This window comes from Artibeus jamaicensis, unplaced genomic scaffold, assembly GCF_021234435.1.
Source record: "Artibeus jamaicensis isolate MK-2021 breed Jamaican fruit bat unplaced genomic scaffold, CSHL_Jam_final contig_426, whole genome shotgun sequence".
NCBI lineage: Eukaryota > Metazoa > Chordata > Mammalia > Chiroptera > Phyllostomidae > Artibeus > Artibeus jamaicensis.
In genome coordinates, this window is record NW_026521826.1 from 1,195,103 (window position 1) to 1,216,818 (window position 21,716).

The window sequence follows — 21,716 nt, forward strand, 5'->3', positions numbered from 1 at the left end:
GAGATCAGGATACAAAGAAAACATAGACTGTAATAGAGGATTTGTCTAGTTAGGTTAGGGAAGTCTGTCTGCTGAAGTGTCTGTTGGGTTGAGATCTTAAGTTTGAATTGCAGTTAAATAGGTGAAGAGAGAAGAAAGGATTCTAGACAGGGCAGGTAGGCATGTACAAATATCTTGAAACTGGATGGAGTATAATACCTAAGAGAAACTGAGAGAAGGCCATGGCGGAGATAGGTATGACCATGGTATTAGTTGAAGCTTCTCAGAGAGGCAGGGCAGGGCTGGAATTTATAGAGCTAGTAAACTGTGTTAAGGAAGGTTATCTTTGTTATAAAAATCACTAAAGACTATTGAAGAGATTTATGCAGAAGTTAAATGTCACTTGCTCTGCAGAGAGGAGAATGGATTAATTGAAGCAGGGTAAAAGCAGTTGGAGCAGGTGCCAGTTGTTTGGGAGAAGACTGTGGAATCTAGTTGTAAGAAGATGCTGGCTTATGTTAGTTAGGATGTTGGTAGCAGTTAAAAAATGTGGACAGATTTGAGAGGCATAAAGGCATATGTGTTAGTTTGAGTTATTCTTTGTTTCAGGTATTTATGTTTACCATTTATTCTTAAACTTATTCTCAATAAATAATGAACTTCTCAAACCCTTTCTTCCTCTTTCACTGTCTCTAGCTTTATCATCATTTGCTGTCATCTTTCCACACAGAGGAACTCAATTTAACTTGGAGTTTAAAAAAAGGGCTGAGACAAACCTTTCAACTAGGATGCTTAATGGTCCTTTTTATTTTCTCCTGGGGTTGATGGAGCAACTATGGGGAGAGGACTTGAACATTTTTGGAATATGGCCAAGACATCTTTACCTTTATGGAGTCCTGATGAAATCTGGCTATTATAAATCCTAATTGAGTCTCATGATGTTTTCCAAGCAAATGAGACCACTTTGTAGAAAGTAAAAGCATCTTCTCACCAGGAAAGGGTCCATGTGCAAGAGGAGGAGGTGTAAATGGACAGGAGCCACCAGCCCTTTCAGAAAGCTGCATGATGTAACAGCCCAGCTACACTGCCTCATTTGTCCTGGAAAATTTTAAATAGAGAAATATAATCCAGTCCCATTAGCATAGCAACAAGTACGTTCTCAGCAGAACAAACTTGGTTCCAGGGTGGCATTCGGCTCCATTTGGCATACCCTTCTGTCTCACCTTTCATTGCCAATGCTATTGAAGTTGTAATGGAGAGACAGCCTTTGAAAGAACCCTGCTGGCTTCTTGGCTGCCTGTTGGCAACAGAGGAGACAAAGAGGACAGAAATATACATTTGTAAAGTTCCACTTGCTTATCTTACATAGGGACAGCATTTTATCCTTCAAGCTCATCTCCCAGCCACTGTAATTGGGCTTTCCAGAGCAGCTTTCCAGTCTGGCAGCTGTCTTGACATCACAATAGCATTTTGATAAGCTTGGACAGTTACCAGTTCCTTCGTCTGTCAGGACATTGCAGCAGACCCAAAGATTTCACTGTATCTTGGTAGATGCCATTAGTTCCCAGAAAAGAAATAGAAATATTTTCATAACAATAAGCAAAGAAGTTATTCAAGAGCAAGCCTATGGTGTGAAAACTTTTGTCTTCAAACCTAGCAACAGGTCTTCTCATAGTGAAGCATTTACTTATGGAGGTATAAAGGAGCAGAGAGTTATTTCATTGATGAGCAGGCAACAGAAAAGATAATCAAAGAAAGAGGGTGATAAAGACCAGTACATGGAGAAAGGGAATAAAGACAGGCAAGAGCATGACAAATGTCTTGAGTTGTAAGCTTCCTGAAATGAAGATTTGGGTTTTTAGTATGCACCTGCTTTATAGTGTGATGGTGGTATGGTCTTGTTGATATTGTGACTACGAAGATCTCACCCCAGTTGAGTATCAGTGATTTTGCAGCCAGATCAAAAGCCTCTATCATGTATCAAGGCCTTTTATGATGAGGGAACTTGAATTTAACAATACCACAGTGGTCTGTGACCAGGCCTTGGGTGTCTTTTCACTTGGGTGGAACAGAGTTTCTTAGTAGGATTTCCAGTGAATTGAGTTTTTTTTTAATTTTTAAATTTTAATTAAACTACATGAGGCTAGTGTCTATCATATTGGACAGTACAGTGGAGGGTTATGGTTACTTACTATAGATACTATCACATCCTCAGAGAGAAAAGTATTCCACCTCTCCCTATCCTAACATTAGAGGGGTATTATTCTGTGAACATTAACTCAACCTTCTGAAATGAACCTTAGACACTCAAGTGGGAAAGGAAGGCATCTGAAGGACAGACCAATGGCTAAAGCCATGGTCTTTACTCTATAGATCTTTACACCTTTTCTTTTTCTAAATCTAGTCTTTGCATATATTTCTAGCATCACTACAGAAGGAGAAAGAATAACTTCTGTTTTTTCTTTTTTTATTAACATATGCAGGACCAGCACAGTGCTGAGCCTTTAGTTCAAGATGCTTACTAAATAGGTTCAACATATGTTCTAAAAGGGACTCTTCAGATTTCCTTAAATTATAACTACTTTTATTATGAGATATGATTTTCTATGCTAGGAGTAGAGAAAGAATATCTTCCCCCTCTAGCTGTAATTGTATCATTGCTTTTAACAACCTTTTGCTTGTAAATAGGATCATTGTTTATGCCATAAACAGGGTTTTTATGTTCCTCAGAAAACTTTGGACAGGTTTTTACTGCTGTCATTGGCTGATTGAGGGATTAATAAATAGGACAGGAGATATTCTGGGAAGCTTTGGCCCCTGGTACTTATGCTCTGCCTGTGTACATCAGTGAAAGTGGCATGTAGGCAAAAAAGGGAGGCAGTATTTGGCCCAATAATCCCACTACAGCTGCTAAAACAGAAATACCAACACAAATTGGAAGCCACTAATTGGAAATAAAAAAAATGAAAGAAATCTTGGTTCAAGTGGCAGCTATATTTTTTAAAGAGAAGATTTCAGTTGAAATGCCAAATGAGAGAGTTAGCCAAAACATTTGTCTATGGAAATTTCTCTTCTCAATTTTATTCAGATTTACAGCTGGGTGCTAAGTGAAGCATTTCTTGAGAACACATGTCATGGATAAACCAAGATGTTTATTTTCCTAAGGAGAAAATCAGATTGAATTCATAACAAATAGTTCAATTAGCATGATGGCTAATAGCCTGATTAATGCAGGCTACAATAAATGCAATAGGGTTGTTGGAAATGAGCTCGCGGAAGGCCATATCAACAGTAAGGCATTTGCAGCAGGTCTTCAGTTTTTATGGAACCTTAGGGTGAGAAAGGGTCAGATTGAGAACCTGTCTGCATATATGTAAGACAGCTGCTTAGTACAGTGTGCATGATATCCTGGCATGGCTCTTATATGGGAACTTGCGGACTGAGTTCTACACAATTTTAATTTAATGTCAGAAAAAATGCTTAGTCCTCCTGACAAGTTTATACAACTTTTTATATCAAGCAATAAAAATGCATTGTTGTGTCCCTCTTGCATTGGATTTCTGAAAACTCAGAGCTGAATTATTCAATTGCATTATTGCCTTTGTAAGTGTTCTTGTATTTCCCCAACACCCCAACTGGTACATAGCAAGCCCCAAAGATATTAGTAGTCAATGTCATTAGTGGGAATTCTAGCTCTCTCTTTTTTGAGTAATCATGAACAAATCCTTTTTCTTTCTGCATCCTAATTTACTCATCTGTAAAGTGTGGCAATAATTCCTATTTCATAGGTTTTCTTCTATGGTAATGGTTCATAGCAAACACTCAAAAATGGTAATTAATGAATTTTAAGTCATTCTTTTGATCTACACCTCGTCTCAGTTAATTATGTTTGAAAGTAGGTATTACATTAATGAGACAATAAAAACATATTTTAAGCATCATTATTTCAAGGGCTGAGCCAAAATGAGCACATTGACATTACCTTTTCTCTGTTTTGTTGTTTTTATAGTTTCTTCTAAAGGTAAATGTTACATACAGTAACATGCACAAATCATAAGCATACAATTCAATGATTTTGACAAATGCATATGCTCATCCAACCCTATTAATATTTAGGACATTTCCATCATCCAAGAAATTTCCCTTGGGCCTTTCTCAGTCAACCTCTCCTCACTCACAAAACTTTTCGGAATCTTTCACTAAACAATCCTTTTTCCTATTTTAAAACTCCACATAAATGGAGTTCTATATTCTGTACTGTTTTGTGTCTGGCTCCTTTCATTTAGCATATGTCTCGAGGTTCATCTATGTTGTTGAGAATATAAGTAGTTTATGGCTTTTAACGCTAAATATCTCCTGTTGTATAAAGATAACACACATAGTTTATTTTCCTGTTGATGAGTATTTGACTCTTTTCACCTTTTGGCTATTATGAATAGTAGCCGCTATGAACATTCTTGTACAAGAATTTTTGTAGTTACATGGTTTCTTCACTTCTAGAAAAAATATGTAAGAGTAGCATCACTGGATAAAGTACCATATCACATTTTTACCAACAAGGAATGAGTAAGTGTTCCTCACCAAGATGGAATGTTACCAGTCTTTTAAAAAACACCAAATACACTTGTATTATTGAAAGAAATGTTATATATTTTCATATATTTTAAATGAACTTTTAATTTTGAAATAATTTTAGATTTATAGAACTATTTCAGTAGTGCAGAGACTTCCCACATGTCCCACTCCTAGCCTTCTCCATTATTAACATCTTACATTATTATGGTACATTTGCCACAATTAATGAATCAATATTGACACATTATGGTTAACTAAATTACAGCCCATATTTTATTTACATCTTCTCAGTTTCTCCCTAATGTCCATTTTCTGTTTCAGGATCCCATTCAGTGGTACCACATTATATTAGTCTTATTTCATTAGGCTCCTCTTGGCTGTTATGACTTCTCTGACTTTCTCTGTTTTTGATGACTTTGACAATTTTCAGAAGTAGTGGTATTCTGTAGAATGTTCCTCAGTTGGGATTTGCCTTATGGTTTTCTCATGATTAGGTTGGGGCTATGTGTTTGGTGTGGAAGATCACAAAAGTAAAAGGCCATTCTCATTGCATCATATAAGGAATATAGGCTATTAATATGATATCACTGTTGAGGTTAATCTTGATCACCTGGCTTAAAATAGTATTTGCCTGTTTTTTCTACTATAAATTTCCTCTTTTAAAAAACTTCTTCTGCATAGTTTATTTGTCTGTCATCTCTTATTTGTTTGCTTATTTATTTAATCATATCAGTGTTGGTGCATAGACATTTATTGTATACTCTGGGTTATAATCTAATACTAATTTTTTTTATTTTGTTGTTAAATCGTTCCAGTTTTAGCTATTGGGAACTCTCTCAGTTGGGTCTTATGCCACCTCTGTTACACCACATGTTCATTTGTTGTCAATGTTTCTTTATGTTTTGGCATTACAAAAAGCTTCAGGTTCATCTTGTACATTTCCTGCCTCAGTTCTCAAATCAGACATATCTTTAGGAACCCTGGCTGTTTTGTCTAGAGAATGGGATTTAGAAACCACAATTTGCCTGCTAGTTGTGCTCATTCCTGGGATAGTCTTACTTTTAAACCCTTCCAGCTGACAGAGCAAGGAAATACATGTGTGTGTATTTCCTATGCTTGTACATAGATCTGTGAGTATTTCTTTATGTAACCATCTGTGTATGTGTCAAGTAAACATGAGTTCCTACTGATGTCTCTACCTCTAATCCATTAGCACGTGGACATTCTAGCCCACTGTCCTTGCCTATCTGTAATCTCCCCCTGCAACAAGGAGAGTCCTAGATTCCAGTATCTCTTATCCATTGATCATTTTTCACAAGTGCCATTGGTGTCATTTTAAAAAATTTATCACCAAATGTAAGGTCATGTAGATTTTCCTCATATTTTTTTTCACAGGCTCTATAGTTTGGCATTTTACATTCAGGCCTATGACACTGAGTTACTTGTGGATAAAGTATGAGGTCTGTGTCTAGAGTCCCCCCACCACATAAGGACATTTAGTTGTTCTAGTACTTTTGTTGAAAAGACTATGATTTCTCCATCAGTGCCTTGCTCCTTTCTCAAAAATCAGTGTTTATATGAGTCTATTTATGGGTTCTTTGTTCTGTTGTATGTATCTTCTTTCACCAGTACAACACTGTTTTGATTGTTGTAACCTCTACTAAACTTGAAACCAAGATTATTGTGATCTGAGAACATATTTTATATTTCTTTTAAATTTTTAAAGATGTGCTCTATGCTCCAGAACATGCTGTGTCTAGGTGTCATTCCATGAGAACTCAAGAAGAAGTGTTCATTCTGCCTTTTGTGGGGAGGTGTATATACTTTATTTACTTATTTTATTGAAAAATAGTTGACACATGATATTAGTTTCAGGCATGCGACAAAATGATTTGATATTTGTATATATTGCAAAATTATCATCACAGTTTTTTTGAAAGGAGTATTCTCAAATTGTCCATTCGAATGGATAGTTCTGTTCAGGTGAACTATGGCTTCATTGTTTTTCTCCCTTTTTTGGTCCATCAGCTAGTGACAGGAGATACTGAAGTCTCCAAGTTTAATAGCAAATATGTATATTTCTTTTCTCAGTTCTATCAGTTTCTGTTCATTTATGTTGATACTCTATTGTTATGTACAAGCACAGTTAGGATTGTCACATCTACTTTTTTGTGAAATTAATATAGCTACTCCAGCTTTTTATTCATTACTGATTGCATGATATATCTTACTCTTTCCTTTGCTTTAAACCTGTCTATATTTAAACTAGGTTTCCTAAAAAAAATAACATTGAATTATGTCTTATTCTTGTAATTTTAAACAACTCCAACAATATTTTTATTTAGTCTATTTATATTGCTCATACCTAAAATAATTATTGATATATTTGAATTAAAAATAATCATGTTATCAATTTGTAACCATTGACAGATGCTTCTTTTTCTGTCTTTTCTGGTTTTATATGAGCATTTTCATATGGTATTAACAATGATATTATTTCATCTCTTCTTTGAGCATATTAATCACATTAAGAAGTTTTAATGGTTTTTCTAGAGTTTAATATTTATCATTTAAGATTTTATTTATTTAATTCTAGAGAGAGAGAGGGGAGGGAGAAAAACAGGGAGAGAAACGTCAATGTGTGGTTGCCTCTTATGTGGCCCCCACTGGGGACCTTGCCCGCAACCCAGGCATGTGCCCTGACTGGGAATCGAACAGGCAACCCTTTGGTTTGCAGCCCACATTCAATCTGCTGAGCTACACCAGCCAGGTGGAGCCTAAAATATTTAATTTTATCTAATATAAGATCACTTTCAAATGACACTGTTCTGCTTCAAGAGTAGTGCAGGTGCCTTAGAATACTGCACTCTTAATCCCTCTCTTCTGTTTCTTGTGCCACTGCTATCATTCATTTCACTTAGCAAGATGGTATAATAACCAAAAGCATCATTACTATTATTACTTTATCCAGTTACAGTAGTCTACCCTTATCATCAGTTTTGCTGTCTTCAGATTCAGTTACCTGTGGTCATCAGCAATCTGAAAATAATAGATGGAAAATTTCAGAAGTAAACAATTTGTAACTTTTAAATTGCACACCATTCTTAGTGTGGTGAAATCACATGCTGTCTTGCTTCTTCCTGCCTGGAACATGCACCATCTCTGTCCAGCAATCTACTGTGTATAGGCTCTTCACCCATTAGTCACTTAGTAGCCACCTTGTGATCAGATCAATTGTTGCTGTATAGCAGAGCTGGTGTTCAAGTCACCCTTGGAGTAGCCTAACATTACATTATAAGGCTCACATCCTTCACTTCAGTCCATCTCATCATGTAGGCCTTGTATCATTTCACAACATCACAAGAAAAAGGATGACTACAGTACCATAAGATATTTTGAGAGACAATGTATTCACATAACTTTTATTACAGCACATTGTCTTATTTTATTGTTAGTTATTGTTGTTCATCTCTACAGTGCCTAACATATAAATTAAACTTTATTATACTATACATTGAGTTTGATACTATTTCTAGTTTCAGGCTTACACTGGGGATCTTGGAACATAGACTATTAGGAGGAGGGGAGACTACTATATCCTTTATATCAGTTAGTAATAAGAAAAGTGAAATGGTTTCTTTTATGTTTATTTCTTCTCTGATGTTCTTATGTACAACAAAAAATTTTTTTAAAGATTTTATTTATTTACCTTTAGAGAGGAATAGAAGGAGAGAGGGAGAGAAATATCAATGTGTGGTTGCCTCTCGTGTGTCCGCTGCTGGGAACTGGCCTGCACCCCAGGCATGTGCCCTGACTGGGAATCGAACTGCAATACTCTGGTTCACAGGCCCATGCTCAATCCACTGAGCTACACCAGTCAGGGATAAATTTTTGATATATATCATTTTCCTTTTATGTGAAGAAAATCTTTTCTCATTTCTTCCAGGGTGAGCCTACACGTTGTGAATTCTTTGTTTCTGAATGTCTAAGAAAGTCTTTACTTCACCTTCACTTTTGAAGGACAATTTTGCTAGAATTCTAGTTTGGTGTTTTTGTTTTATTCTTTCAACACTTTAGTATTTATTCTATTGTCTTGTGCTTTCATGGTTTCTGATAAGAAATCTATAAACCTGTTCCTCTATAAGCAAATTATAGTTTGGAAGTGTCTATTGTCCTGTCTTCAAGCTCACTAATTCTTTCCTCAGGCTGCTGAATCTTCTATAAGGCAAAGTATATTTTTCCTCCAACTTTTTTCAAGATTTTATTTTTGACTTTAGTCTCCTGATTTTAGAATATAATATATTTAGGTGTTTTTTTAAAAAATATTTTCAGGTCTGAGGTTTGATGACCATAATTAATTTTGGAAAGTTCTCAGCTATTATTACCTCAAATACTTGTGTTGTGCCATTCTATCTTTCTTCTTCTGATATCTCAGTTATGCATGTTACATGTTTTGAAACCGTCTCATTCTTGCATCTAGTATTTCATTTTTTACTTCTATTTCCCTTTGCATTTAGTTTGGAATTTTCTATTGCCCTGTCTTCAAGCTCACTAATTCTTTCCTCAGCCTGTTGAATGTACCAGAGACCCTTTAAAAGGCTTTCATCATTTCAGCTACAGTGTTTTTCATTCCTATTGCTTTCTTTTTATTCTTTCTTAGAAAATTTATTTCTCTGATTATGTTACTTGTATGCTGTTGCCTGTTGTCTACTTTTTCTATTAGACCTCTTAGCATACTAATCAGAGTATGCTAAATCATAATCATTATTTTTAATTCCCTAACTGATAACTGCAAAATTTGTGTCACATCTGAGTCCAGTTTTGATGCTTGCCTTTTCTCCTTAGACTGTTTTTTATTGCCTTTTTAAAAACTTTTTTGGTTGAAACATGAACATATTTTTTGTAACAGAAATTGAGGTAAATCTCTAGTGTAAGATTTCTGTTCTTCTAGTTAGGAGTCTCATGTTTTTTGTAGCTATATCTAACAGATATTTTAGCTCCTTCTAGGGTCATTTTTCCCTCCTCAGCTGTGACCATTGCTAAGTAGAAGCACACCTCAATTTATTGAATCTTGCTTTATTGTGCCTCACAGATGTTGTTTTTTATAAACTGAAGGCAAGACCCTCCACCAACAAAAAAAAATGATACCTTGCTTTATTGAGATACTCACTTTTTTGCAGTGGTCTGAAGCCAAACCACAATATCTCTGGGCTGTACCTGTACCCTTCCCCAGAGTGAATCTTTCTTATGACTCTCAGCTGTAATTTGCTATTATTAAATGGAGCCTGTGGGTGTGACAGTAAGGTATGAAAGCAGAGGATTATTCTATGATCTTCCACTTAAATCTCAACCTTCTAGTGAGCCAATGTCTCTGTCCTGTGAAGTCCACAAGTGTTTCTCTTTGTGTAATATATTAGTATTTTAGGGCTACCATAATAAAGTACCACAGACTGGAGGTTTTCAACAGTAGAAATTTATTTTCTTATAATTCTGAGGGCTGGAAATCTGAGATTGAGGTGTCTTCAGGGTTGGTTTCTCATGTGGCCTTGCTCCTTAACTTGTAGACAGCTGTCTTCTCTGCATCTTCTTTTTGTGTGTCTGCATCCTAATCTCCTCTTCTTACAAGAATTCCAGTCATGTTGAATTAGGAACCACTATAATGAAGTCAGTTTAACTTAATTGCCTCTTTAATATCCCTATCTCCAAATGCTGCCACATTCTGAGGCATTGTGGTTTAGCTCTTCAACATATGAATGGGGGGAGCATAATTCAGCCCATAACATGTAGGTCACTCCTGCTTACTCCTGGGTGAGACAGAAGGGATAGAAGGAATTGGAACAAGAGGGATGTCCTCCCCATGGCTCTTGAACAAGGCTCTAGTAAATTCCTTCATCCTGGAGAACAGGCCTTTCTGTTGGAGAAATTGTGGACATATTTCATAAGGTTTACTGCTCCCTTCCCCTAACAGAGCCATGACAAGATCATTCTCAGCTCTTCCCTGTCTGGTGGGGTTCCTGAAGGAGGATCCTGGGAAACGTGGTTGTCTTTCTTAGACTGCAGCTCTCAGGAGCTTCTCACACTCAAGCTTGTTGAGCTCTACCTTCAGCAATTCATCCCAATGACCATTCAAGTGCTCTTACCAGGTTGTAACTCTATTGCCTTCAGTTCCAGGTGAAAATTAGTATCCCAGTTAAGCATATTTTACATTTTTTGAAACATCTTTTGATTTTGGATTCACCTGTCTCTCTAGATTTTAAGGTATCAGTCTGCTCCACAAACTCAGTTCTCTAATGGGTCAAAGAAAAGTCATTAACTTTCATTTTGTCCAACTTTTTCTTGTTAAGGGTGAAAGTAATGAACTTCTAAAATTTTTACATATTGGAGTTGGAAACAGAAGTCCTGGTTTTATTTTGTCATTCTATCTGCTGAGAATTAAAATTTAATTAAAAATGACAACTGACCCCAAATAAAAGTTTCTCTTTTTTTCCTGCTATATGATTTTAAAAAATTATTGGAAAATAAATTTATTGTAAATTTTTATTATTAACAGTATATTAAGTCATTCACTATTATTTGGGTCTAACTTTACATTTTACAGGTTATATTGTTCATCTAAAATTTTTTGTACCAGGACTTACACATTTTTTAAATTTAGATTGATCTTTTGGTCTGCTGAAATGTATTTCAGAAACAGTTCATGGTTGGTTTAATTTCTGAGTCCCTTAATGACTAGAATATCCTTGTTGCCTTCTCATATAATCACCAACAGATTGGAGTACAAAATTCCTGTATTCAGTCACCCTTCGGAACTCTGTAGACTTGGCCCTGTGACTTTTATCACCTAGTGTAACAGAGATGTTTCTGCTACCTTAAAATATTTCCCCCTGGAACATAGATTTTTTTCTGCCTGGGTGGTTCTAATATTTTTCATTCTTGAAATTCAAAAATTTCATAAATGCATGTTTAGGTATTTTTCTCTCCTCATTAATTTTGTAATTCTTGACCTGTTTCAATTTTAATACTCAAGCATTTTTTCCAGTCAGAGAATTTCTTTTATTAAGTATTTAAAACACATGGAGAGAATAAAATCTTCATAAAGCATGCCCATATATCTGCCACTCAGTTTCAGTAATTATAATAATTTGCCATATATGCCACAAATAATTTACAGCAAACTGAATTCTATAGCTATAATGAAAATTTCTTATGCATTCTTCCACTACCAAATTTTCCTTTCAAATATAAATATAAACATTATTCTCATTTCTGTGTCTATCTGTCTTTTATATACAGATCCCTGTACTATATATACATGAGTTCAAAAATGTTATTATTTTGCACCTTTTCAATTTCAATTACAATGGAATCATTGCATATGTATTTCTGAATCACACTTCCAACCTACATTATATTTTTGAGCCTTTTAGATGGAGGTAGCTGCAACTCTTTTATTCATGTTAATGTGCTATCTCATTCCACTGTGTAAATATAACCACCATTCATTTACCCAGTTTTATGTTGGTGGGCATTTAGGTATTTTCTAATTGCTCACAAATATGAATAATGCAGCAATGAATATTCATTCACAAGTCTCTGGTGCACAGGTGTGAAAGCTTCTCTAGGTTTTGTATGAAGAAGTGGAGTTCCTTGTACTTGGCATGGTGATCTCCAATAGTAACATTGAGGAACTAGTCCCTCATAGTTCTTACTATGTGCTGGACACTATTCTATATTCTTAAATTATATAAACACACTTAACATCTCAGAGTAACTATGAAGTATGTATTGTTTATGATTACATTTTAGAATGAAGAGAATGAGACAGAAATTTCTAGGGTTTTTTATATTTTATTAAAATTTTTTTTTTTATTATTTAGGTGCATAGGTTAGACACCTTTCTCCAAAATCTCACTAGGACTCACTATTTGTTGAATTGTTTTTGATGGCCATTCTAATTGGTACAAAGTGTTCATAGCAGCACAATTTACAGCAGCCAAGTGCTGGAAGCGAGCTAAGTGATCATCAGTAAATGAGTGGAACAAAAAACTATGGTACATTTACACAATGGAATACTACACAGCAGAAAGAAAGAAGGAGCTCCTACTTTTTGTGAAAGCACGGATAGATCTGGAGAGCATTATACTAAGTGAAATAAGCCAGGTGGTGAAAGACAAATACCATATAATCTTGCCTATAAGTGGAACCTAATCAACAAAACAAACAATCAAGAAAAATACAGCCAGAAACATGGAAATAAAGAACAAACTGACAGTAACCAGAGGAAAGGGGGTAACGGGGGAAAGGAGCAGAAGGGTCGTCAAGGAATGTGTACAAAGGACCCATGGACAAAGTCAAAGGGGATGTAGGATTGAGGGTGGGAAAGGGGGTGGGGTGTGGGAAAGTGGTGGGGGGAAAATAGAAACAACAGTACTTGAACAACAATAAAAATTATATTAATTTTTTATTATTTATGGTATTACAGGTGTCCCAATTTTCCCCCTTTTCTCTCTCCCCCCAGTTTCCTCTTTCTATAGTCAATCCCTAAACTCTTGTTCAGGTACATGGGTGATGCTTATACACTCTTAATCTAATCCCTTTACCTTCTTTCAACTAATCCCAACATCCCTCCCCATTCTTATAGCTACAAGTCTGTTCCTTGTTTCTGTGCCTTTGATTCTATTTTGCTTCTTAGTTTACTTTGTTCCTTAGATTCCATTTATAAGTGAGACTATATGGTACTTGTCTTTTACCACCTGGCTTCTTTCACTTAGCATAATAGTCTCCAGTCACATCCATGCAGTCACAAAAGGTAAGAATTCCTTCTTTCTTACTGCTGAGTAGCATTCCATTGTGAAAATGTACCACAGCTTTTTTATCTGCTCATCTACTGGCGAGCACTTAGGCTGTTTGCCATCTTGGCCATTGTAAATAATGCTGCTGTAAACATAGGGGTGTATAAGGTCTTCTGAATTGGTGCTTCAGGATTCTTAGGGCACATCCCCAGAAGTAGAATCACTGGCATAAAAGGCAGATCCATTTTTTTTTTAAAGATTTTATTTATTTATCTTTAGAGGGGAAGGGAAGGAGAGAGGGAGAGAAACATCAATGTATTTGCCAAATGACATACCAGCCAGGGCCAGATCCATTTTTAATTTTGCGAGGAAACTTCATTCTGTTTTCCAGAGTGGTTGCACCAGTCTCCATTCCCAACAACAGTGCACTAGGTTTTACTTTTCTCCACATCCTTGCCAGCAGTTGTTTTTTGTTGATTTATTAATGATAGTCATTTTGGTAGGTATAAGGTGGTATTTCATTGCACTTTTAATTTGTATCTCTCTGACTGTGAGTGACGTTGAGCATTTTTTCATATGTGTATGGGTCTTTTGTATGTCCTCCTCTGAGAAGTGTCTATTCAGGTCCTTTGCCCATTTTTTAATTGGATTGTTTCAAATTGAAAAGGTTATGTATAGATTTTTCTTTTAATCTAGGGATTTTTTTACATTGTTGAGAATACTATAACTTTAAATAATCTTTGTAAGATTTAATTGGACATTTTGATATTTTTCAGTTATGTATCTTTTCAGAAGATTTAAACTACTTAATAGCAATTGCTGTCTTACCAATTTTCATATATTTAAATTTTTGGCTGTAGTTTTCTTTTATGTGTATTTCCTAAGGACAGCAGATAACTGTTTTGCTTTTAAATGTATCCTGAGAAACTCTGTCTTAAAACAGATTAATTTAATCCATTTATATTACTGTTACTGATGTGTGTGTTTGTTCATACCCTTTTCTTTGTTTTACTTCATCAAGGATTTTCTGATGATTTCAGTCAATTATTCCTGATGAATTTTTAACTTCTTGCCAATTATATCTTGGTGTGGAAAGTCTGAAGTGCCCTGGTAGCAGTTGCAATGTAAAACACAGTGAGATTTCATGCTGTCACTTTAAGAGAAGCAAGGCCTTCCTTTGAGAGTCAGGTCCTCTATAGATGCAGAGGCTACAGTTGTAGGAAAAGGAAGTCCAAATTTCTACATAGGACTGGAAGTGATGATAAACTAGGCTACTACACATTTCACTCCTTTGTTCCTTGACCTGTATTTCTGACTATTGAAGACATGGACTCAAACCAAAATCTTTTATCTAAAGGATGTACTGCATCCTGGAAGATGATGCCTCTCTTACTGGATATTGAGTTTAAGATGACACCTCACTTTAATAAGACAACAGCTTCAATAGAGCAGGTGCTGTCTATTTTTGTCTTGCACTCACATACCGAACCCACCCATTAACATCTTCTTACTCTTCCTTCCTATTATTTAGCCATAAAGTCCCCCATGTGCACTGGGCAGCTGGTAAATTGCAGTCAGCCTGTGATTTCCTATGATGATCCTGTCTCTTCAGTAGAAGGTCATCTCCAACAAAGAGGGATTTGTTTAGTCCATTTCTGAATCCCCAATTATTCCAAAAGTGTCATTGCAATATAAATGGGTTGAGAGAATGGATGTTCTCTATTTTAATGGACTATATCTATTTACCTTTATACTTCAGAAGCTGAACTCTAAGCTTCCACTTCCTGCTTCCAACCTAGAACCTATTCACCACTTATATTTCTGCTCCATTTGTTTTTATTTATATATTTTCTAGATTTTTATTTTTATATTATCTTTTAGGTTTTATCTTATTTTTAAAACTTTATTGTTTTTCTCTTTATTTACTATTGGTTTTTGGGAGTGCATATAGCATAAAATCACTGCACAACCTTAATCAGAAATTAATTATTTTTATTATGTAATTTCTTTGACAAGTGTTTGTTGTTTTACTTGCTGTTTATCTTTATTGGAATGATTACTATATGGTAGATTTGAATTTATATCACCTTTTTCTTATGAGAGTTAATTAGAAAACATCTAAATTTTTCACCTGTTCCCTGTATTAATGATTTCATAAAAGACATTTGTGTGGATTCCTCAGCATGTTTCTTGCATTTTAACATCAGTACCTTTTCACATACCATGTGATCTCTTTCTCTAATCCTTGTTGGGGAAACATACATCCATGATTAGTACTGCCAGCCAACGTGGTTTCCCTTAAAATTTGTGGTCCTTGTTCTAGTACTCCACACCTAGTAGACCATGACAGAGAGGAGCTATGGGTTCATTTTGTGTTGTGTTACAATTCAGATATCTAACAACTTCCAGAGAAAATTGGGAAATGAGCATCTTCATAACCAAGATTCCATTTCTCTGCTCAAGGTTTCCTTTTTTCTATTTGATGTGGTCGCTGACAATCTTCATCCAACCCACTTGCCTCTTTCAGGGCCATTATAGCTCTCTAGTACGAGTCTCTACTAACAAAAAAATTGAGTAGTAGTCCTGGCTGGGTGGCTTAGTTGGTTGGAGCATTGTCCCATACACCAAAAGGCCACATGCATGATCCTCAGCCAGGGCACATGCCGTGGGTTGTGAGTTGGTTTCCTGGTTGGGGAGCATATGGGAAGCAACCGATCAATGTTTCTAACATCAGTGTCTCTCTCTCTCTCTCCTCTCTCTTGCTCCCTCTCTCTCACTCCCTCTCTCTCCACCACTCTCGAAAATCAATAAACATATTCTCAAGGGGAGATTGAAAAAAATTTGAGTAAGCATCATTTGGATTTCCTCTTAGGTATCCACAGGTGCCTGTTGCATTTCCCAGGCTTGATGAAACTGAGAGGAACTTCCTAATTGACTAATGGTCCACACCCATGTGCAATCTTTGCATGTCCAACCTAAGGGGTGTCAGTGGAGTTCCACCACGGGGCCTCCTGGGCAAGTTGTCACTTCTCATGCAAATAGTAGGTGCTCAGGATAGTCTCAGTCTTTGATCCAATTACATTTGCAGTGATTTCTCCAAGTTCCTGGTATGGAGTTGGAGTATCTAGTAATTAGCAAAAAATACAGTTTTATTCCCTTCTTTAAAATTCCATTCTAATAGAAATTTAGAAAAGGGAGTAGGAAAAGAGTTAGACACATTCATTCAAATTTGCTTTTTTATACAGAATTCTAAGTAGCAAATTACAAGTTTCCTTTAGGTCACAGTAAAAAGTGGACTAGAACTTCTGTAATTTTTAATGTCCTCAACTTTTTATTTATTAGTTTACAGCCATATGATAAGAGCAGATTTTGAGGTTTGTCAAGGCCCTTGCAAAAACTGTCCATATAAACCCTGTGAATTCAGCAGTGGGCAGTATTAGGAGGGTTTATTCCCGGCAAAGATGGGAGCTGGAGTCTTAGTGAAAGTGCAAGAGGCAGAAGCTAGCTTAAATTGTCTATAAACTGGCTTCATTGGAGAGGCTGTGCTGAGATGAGCAATTCTTTTTAGAATGGTTGCTGCTCATCTTTCTACCAAAATAATCACCCAATAGCAACACAAAAAAGCAGATGTGACATTTGAAGGGACATTCTGCTTCAGAAACTCTAAATGCTTTTGAACTCAAATATTATTCCTAATGAACCCAAAAGTCAAGAAATGATCACTCTGGAATTGTATTATACACATACCTGGAGAAAGTTGAGTACCTGATTTTTATCAAAGAGGATTCCCAAAAGCAGAACATCATATAGATTGGAATTTCTGCTTCATCCCTTGTCTTCTGTATAGTGCCTTGCCCCTTTATTAAATAGCAAAGATATTTATGCTTAAACAAATGTTGTCTCCCTGTCAGTGCATCCTCTCCTTCTGGCAGGGAAGTCATCATGCTGAATTGGTGGCACTTTCCATGGCAACAGACTGTGATGTCAGAAATGCCATGCCAAGCAATTAGATTTTGGAGGTGCCACATTTGGGAATCTGAAGCTCCAAGGATGAAGAGACAGAGCAGTTCTGTAAAAGAGAAGAATCTCAGTAAAGAGAGAGTGTCTAACATGTGCTCTCAGGGGCCTGCTGCTAAAAAAGGGTGACAGGAAATGAAGCCAGGTGAGGGGAAAGGCATGTGGAGTTTAAGACAAGATTTCAAAGAAGTGTGTTGATGAAGACAGTTTGCAAAAGACCACATCCAGATGGCTGGCACTGTGCCACATTTCGTGGCTGTGATGCTTCCCAGGTGTTCTCTAAGCTATAGAAGGAGAAGCTCCAGAGACCCACTATATCTCAAGGAGAGAGACAAAGGAGGCAGGGTAGAGAGAAAGCAAAATGTGCTTTCCTGTCTCATAAAGCAGGAGTGTAGCAACTTTCACTGTTTCGTTGCTTTCAAGGGAAGAGCACCTTGACATGAAGACCTTGGGAGATGAGAACACTGAGGATGCTGTGGGGAGCAGGACTCCCTAAAAGGGTGTTAAGTCTTCAATGAAATCTTCCAAAAGGAGACAAGGGATGGTGGCCCCTAATGTTACTGAAAGGAATAGTCTGGGAATATTTTGAAATAGACTCTTAAAGCCTTTGCCTGTTCTTTTTTTTTATTGTTGTTATTTGTTTTTCTGCAGATCATGTATTGAATAGGCAAAAGATGAAACCAATACCTGTGAAACATTATAGATTAAGTTTTAAAATACACATTTCAATGATACAGTATGGATAAATTTGGGCTGCATATGGCTTCTTATGTAAAAGAAAATTTCTTCTTCTTTTAGTAACACATTGTCTGCTGCCTGTGCTTAGCACCTTCTGCCATATGCTCCTTAAAGCAAGCTGCTGCAATTCAAGAACTAGCCCTAGTAATTAAGATCAAATGAGCCAGATGAAGAAAATGAGCTGGGTGAACCACATGCCCATAGAGCTTAGCCCTTTTATATTTAAAAACAAAAAGAAAAAACTATTTACCAATGGATGACTCAGAGGATTTATAGGTGATCCACACTCAGGATTATTGGTAACATTTATTCATATATTTTGAATTGTTCTTGGTTTGACTGATTAGCTCCATAGAAATATTTACTGTTGGATCCTGGGGCATCCCTATGAAATACAAACAAGGGTATTCAAGGCTCAACCAAATGCAATTTATTTTATGAAAAGATACAATATAGCATGGAAGATGCTATGAATAGTTTGAGATTAAGCCTTTAAAACACTTGGAGATATAGTCTCTCATCCTTATATCATAAATAGAGAAGTTAAAGTCGTGAGGGAGTGAACAACATTCCTCTGGTCACTGAGCTGTCTGGTGACAGAGCTCAGATTAGAATGTGGGATTTCTGACTCACCCCCCAGTTCAGCAGTTCTCAAATTGGAGAATGTATCAGAAATTTCTACAGGGCTTGTTAAATTATAGGTTGCTGGGCACCACCCCCAGAGTTTCTTATTCAGTAGGTCCAGGTTGAGGCTCAAAATTTTGCTTTCTAAACAAGTTCTGATTTATGGGCTCTACTCAGCAGTCTTGGGCCACACATAGAAAACATAGAGAAACACGAATTTAGGTTTTCTTTGTTTTTGGTTTGTTTTTTTTTACATTAGGATTTTTGGTTATGTAGTGGGACCTATATGAGAATCACCTGAGAGAGGTGTTGCTTATTAGCAATATAGACTATTTAGCATATCTTGGAATTATTGAATCTGAATCTCTGGAGGTGTGATGTTGGTGTCTCTTGTACACAGTTACTCCAATAATTTTTATACACAATTGGGTTTGTAAACCACAGTAGCAACCACATTGCTTCTGTTCAAAATACCAAAGAGTGAACTTCTTGGTGAGATAATAAAATTTAGTTATCTGACTTCTACTCCATCCTCTCAAATCCCCAAGCAAATGGCCAAAAGAGTGAAGAAGAACTAAAAACATTTTATTCCTATGCCAAAAATTCCTAGGATTTTTTTGTGAGATAGCGTGAAAATAGGAATCATTAGATGTTAAAGAGATCTCTCAGCATCTAGAGAACCAGTACAATGTTAGGGTGAGCAAGGAGGCAAAAAGGTCACAGCATAGTCTCATTAATACCCGCTGACATGGGAACAAGCTGACATTAAAGAGTGTAAGGTGTGAAATCCCACCTACCAATTTGGATAAGTTGTATTCTACAGCACCTAAGTGGAGAATCCTTGTTTCCATGGCGATGGACCACAGAAAGTCCATTGTGCATGAGGACACCGTGACATAAATAAACAAAGCACCATGTGAGTGAAGGTGGAGAAGTGGCACCATGGAGGTCTAGGGGAAAATTTGAGTACCAGCCCAACAGTTTTGCTTGGTAACAATCATGGAAGGAAAATTGCTCAGAGATACTCCTCTGCTTGGGACTCCCATACCATAGGTTTTCTCCATAGTCACACAGGCTGAGTGGTGATTAAACCGAAAATTACATTAATCAGCCTGGCAGTTTCAGACTTGAAGGTTGATTATAACCACCATGGATATACTGTGAGGGAATTCAGGGAACGCACCATTGTCTGACAAGTGGGAAGGCCCAGGTCTGGATGAACTTCTCCTGCTTCACTATTAGATGTAAGAATTCTGTGTATAGTCAGCTGTCAATGAGGAATGATAAAAAATAGGAAGATATTCTAAGGCCTAAAAGGGTTTGTAATGAAACACCTATGTAACTTTTCAAAAAATATGGTATATTATAGACAACCAAATGATGCGTATGACAAAGGAAGTTATTCCAACAAAAAATGGGGAAAAGGATAAATGGACAACTTACAGAAGAACTAAAAGTAAACATATGAATAATTCCCTGGATTCAATAAAGAAAAAGTAAATTAAAACAATAAAATTCTAATATTTTGCCTACCATATTTGCAAAAACTTAAAAATGTGAAAATATCAGAAAGATTTTAGGCAATTTGCAATACAATTTTAGAAGGCAATTTTATAATCCATATCAAAAGTCATAAAAAGATACTTTTGAACTTATATCATTTATAGTGATTCTAAATTAGTAATAATAAAGATATAAAAATATTTACATGTGAGAATGCATAGCATGATATTTTATTAGTGAATAGTTTGGAACAACTCAAATGTCTAAATATGATATGTTTAAATGTTTATGTATACTTAAAATGCACTAATATATAGTCATAGTAGTTAGTAAAAAATATTTAAAGATATAAAATATGTTCACTATTTTCAAAAGATAGTTTAATTCATCAGATAATACAATAAGTTTACAAAAAATTCAATGTATGAAAGAAAAAAAGATAGAGACATATACACCAATGTGTTTTATCTTTTCCACATGTAGTTCAGTAAAAGCACTGTTTTGTTTTAAAAAGTTGTTGGAAATAGTCCATGTATGGTTATATAAATTATTTTACATTTTTACATTGGGATATTATGCAGCCATTAAAAAGACAAAAGCAGTCCTGACCAACATGTCAGGACTCATGCTCATTTGTTGAGCATCATCCCACAGATTTGATTCCTGGTCAGGGGACATGCCTGTGTTTTGTGGGCCAGTCCCTATTTGGTGGGTGTGTGAGAGACGATCAGTTGATGTTTCTCACACATTGATGTTTCTCTCCTTCCCTTCCCCATTGTCTATAAATAAATTTAAATAGATAAATAAATAAATAGAATTTAAAATGTACTAGTCAATGGCTAAAAAAAGAAGACAAAAGTAATCTATGTTTACTGTTATGGATAATCACAAAATTTATTTGGGGGTGAAAGGTAAATCACAAAACTATGTGACTATGTTAATAAATAAAAATTTACAAGATCAAGATGGCAGTATAGGTAAACACAGCTTACTTCCTTACACAACCACATCAAGATTATAACTAAATTATACAATGACCATCACTCAGAACTGTCAGAAATTGTGCTAAATAGAAGCCTGACAACTACAGGATTAAAGAAACATCATCCATTCAGACTGGTTAAAGGGGTGAAGACACAGAACGAGTTGGTCCCCCATCCATGTTTGGTGGATAAAAATTCAGGAGGGACAGCTTGGGAGTGAGGAGTCCCAGCCTCCTAATAGGTGCCCAAGCCTAGGGTCACAGTGCCAGGAGAGTAAGTCCCCATAACTTTTGGCAAAAACCAGTGGGCATTGTATAGGTAGAAGAAACTTCTGGAGTCCCAAGCAGTTCCTCTTAAAGAACCTACAAACTTACTGAGATTTATTCCCTCTGAGCTCTAGCACTGAGGGAACAGCTTGAAAAGCACCAGTGGCAGACAGGGAGGAACTGAAGTGTCTGGAATCAAGGCAAGAGCTGGGGACAGCTTGTTCCCAGACAGAGAGGTG